This window comes from Myotis davidii, unplaced genomic scaffold, assembly GCF_000327345.1.
Source record: "Myotis davidii unplaced genomic scaffold, ASM32734v1 scaffold1603, whole genome shotgun sequence".
NCBI classification, from domain to species: domain Eukaryota; kingdom Metazoa; phylum Chordata; class Mammalia; order Chiroptera; family Vespertilionidae; genus Myotis; species Myotis davidii.
Window position 1 is genome coordinate 5,605 of NW_006293788.1, and position 4,002 is coordinate 9,606.

Genomic DNA, 4,002 nt, shown 5'->3' on the forward strand with positions numbered 1-4,002 from the left:
TTGAAATCTATACTTTAATTTAAAATAAATTAATAAACAAGTAAGGAAAATAACTTGCACAAACAAATTTTAACACAGACTTAAAATGCCTTACAAACCAACAAATTTCATTGCTCACTCTTATAGGTAATGAAATATTTACAACGTGAATCTCATTATCTTACTCATTTTCACCTACCTAATAAATTTTTTTTTTAATGTGAATAGCCAAGGTGAGGGAACATACTGTGAAATGTATGTCTCATGCACTGTGATTGCAAAAGTGTATTTGCAGCCTTCCTGGGTCTGGATCTTTCTCATCCATAAGGAAACATAGTCTAATTGCCCCATCATAAAATTTATAATATGCTCTCATATCAATATATATTACTCCATAGCTGAAAACCTATTTGTCCAATTCTATTAATTGAGAAAGTCCTTGAACTTGTGGTCTACTTATATTAAAAGGACTTTACACCTCCAATGCCCTTTCTTAATTTGTCTGCTATTAATACCATTTAATTGTCAACATTGGCACTTTCATTTATTTCTGAGTGCAGTGTTCACTTTCCTTTGATCATCATGAATAAATACATGAATATATTAGTAACGCCAGATGAAAACCACAGTGATCACTGGTACCTGGGGTATGTGTGAATGGTTCTGTGGTGACTTTATGAACAAGTTCTTGGCTTTCAGTCTCTCTGATCCTCTCCTGCCATGTCTGTTGGGCTCTCACACTCACTTGGATGGAAATTCTTAGAGGAATGTTTCCCTGTGGCAGTCTGAATCCTTACCTGGATGGTTGATGATGCAGACCAGAGCTCTGTCCAAGACAAGACAACAAGGAGTCAAACCCTGGTCTCCCAGGCAGATTTAGGATTTCAAAAAAGAAAAAAAAGAACAAGTTCCTTCCAACTAAAGGTTGCACATGGTGAGGGTTGGCAGTAGAGCTGCTATTTACGTGCTCTGTGTCGGCTCATTAGGCACATTTACTTCTTGTTACTCTAACCTCTAAGCAGAGGATTCCCCTGGGGCACACTACTCTGGACAGCATGGAAATCTTTCCTGCTCATCCTGGGTTCCTAGGAGAGTATGTAATAAGCCAGGTGTGTGCAGTTGTGATTAGGCCTTCATTAAATGCCCTGCTTCCTGACATCTACGCCTCCCAGAAGCTCATCTCAACTCTGAGTTAAAGTTTCTGAATGGATGGAACTAGAGGGTATTATGCTCCCTGGAATAATCAGCCAGAGAAAGACAAATGCCATATGATTTCATATATTTATCAAATCTAAAGAGCAAAAGAAAGAAAAAACACACAAAATTCCAACAGACTAACAGACACAGTAGAGTCTGATGGTTGCCAGAGGTGAGAGCTGATTGGGGAACTGGGTGTAAACGGTGAAGGGATTAGGAAGAGCAAATTGGTAGTTACTAAATAATCACAGGGCCTCTGATCAGTTTGGCTCACTGGATAGATCCTCGGATCAATGATTAAAAGTCTCGACTTTGATTCCTGGTCAATAGCACGTGACTTCTTAGCAGGTTTGATCCCAGGCCCTAACTAGTGTGCATGCTGAAGGAAACCAATTGAGGCGTCTCTCTCACATGGATGTTTCTCTTTCTCCATCTCTCCCCCTCCCTTTCACTCACTCTAAAAATCAGTGGGAAAATATTCTCAACTTTAACAACAACAACAAAATAGTCTCAGGGATGTAATGTACAACATAGCGAATATAGTCAATAATATTGCAATAACTATGTATGAGGTCAGTTTGGTACTGAAAATAACAGAGGGGGACACACTATGCAAAGTATATGACATTCTAACCACTATGTTGTACACCCGAACCCAATACAACATAATATTGAAAGTAAACTGTATTTGGATGAAAATCTAACACTGACAAATTTGTCTGGCTGGTCTTTGGATCTTCAAAGATTGATTTATGGTGGGGACACAGCCACTGATATATCTAGAAAATTACTGTTTCCCTCTTTAAGAAAGAGAAGGTATTTGTTTCTCTAGTATAAAACGTTGGACTCTATACTACTTGGCTTCATGATGGTTTAGCCAAAATAATTAGAAATTTCATAGTTAAAGCACAAGTTAAGAGCTGTCATTTAGTTCACCACTATAAATATATATATTAAATATAAGAGATACATTCAGATTTTATGCACTATAACCCAGGTTAGCACATTATAACAATTGCCAAATGTATGTTTTGCAAAAATACATTTTGTGGGGTAGTACATTTATAAACTACCTTCTCCAATACAGAAATTGGGCACAGCGAGATTTCCATTTATATTTATATTTATTATTATTATTATTTATTTCAAAGAGAGGAAGGGAGAGGAAGAGAGAGATAGAAATATCAATGATGATGCTCTATGGGGATCTTCTACACGCCTCCCCCAGGGATTCTCCTGTACAACCCCTACTGGGGATTGAGACTACAAACTGGGCATGTGCTTTCACTGGAAATTGAATCATGACTTCTTGGGTCAACATAGGTGGGCAATAGAGGGATTTAATGTTGTGCTCAAAGGTATAAGCCAAAAAAGAAATGGAGTTTTCCTGTGGCTGAGCAGTAAACCTTCAGCAATAGATGAATGTTTACTCTGATATACAATTGCTGTGAAAGAGAAGGTTAAGAGACTGCCTGGCTATAGGAACCAGAAAAACCTCATTCTCCTGCCTCTTCAGGCTGTTATTGTAACAGCAGTAGGATAAGTATTCTTGGGAGGACATTAGTCTGCAATGTCATTTAAGCAAGGACACCTAATGACTAAGCATAAAGATTCTAGTAAACAAAACAAACCAATCAAAAAATGGGCAAAGAACCTAAATAGACACTTTTTGAAAGAGGGCATACAGAAGGTCAAGAGATATATGAAAACATACTCAAAGTCAATAATTATCTGAGAGATGCAAATCAAAACAACAATGAGGTACCATCTCACACTTAACAGATTGGCTATCATAAACAAATCAATAGACAAGTGCTGGTGAGGATGTGTAGAAAATGAACTCTCATGTACTGCTGGTGGGAATGCAGGCTGGTGCAGCAACTGTGGAAAACAGTGTGGAGTTTCCTCAGAAAGTTAAAAATGGAACTCCCATTTCTAGGAATATATCCCAAGAAATCAGAAACACCAATCAGAAAGGATATATGCACTCCTATGTTCATAGCAGCATAATTTACAATAGCTAAGATTTGGAAACAGCATAAGTACCCATCAGCAGATGAGTGAAATAGAAAGCCGTGGTACATCTACACAACATAAACTGATGAACAAAAACAGATCAAGAGACAAAGAGACTTCTGAAAAACCGTCCATCTCAAAGGGAAGGTAGGGGAGACGGGTGGATGGGCAGGGGCAGGGGGAGAGGGAGCGAGGAAGGCAGTTGGTAACCGATCAACCAAAGGACTTGTATGCATGCATATTAGTATAACGAATGGACACAGACACTGGGGTTATAGGGGTTTGTCCATGGGGGTTGAAGTGGCTGGGGGAGAAGGATTGACAGGGGAAAAAGGAGACATATGTAATACTTTAAACAATAAAAAAAAAAAAGATTCCGGTAAACACCCGAGGATCTGCACATACACAGACTTGTTTGGAAAAGTCAAGGAACAATTAGGGGCAGTTGCCTTCAGCCAACTCCCTAAGGTCAGAATTTCCTCCTTAGAGACTTCCCAACCAGTCTTCCACCCTTCCCCACAGAATTTTGACTGGAATCAGTCAGGGCAATTCCAGTTCTGAGATTCTGGGGTAGTGGTTCTCAAACAGAGATGACCTTGTCCCAGGGGATACTAAAATGTCTGAAAAGAACCCTAGACAGTTTGGCTCTATGCATAGAGTGCTGGCCTGAGGACTGAAGGTTCCTGGGTTTGATCCCAGTCAAGGGCACAAGCATGGGTTGTGGGCTGGATCCCCAGTGTGGTGTGTGCAGCAGGCAGCCAATCAATGATTCTCTCTAATGACTGATGTTTCTCTCTCTCTTCCTCACCC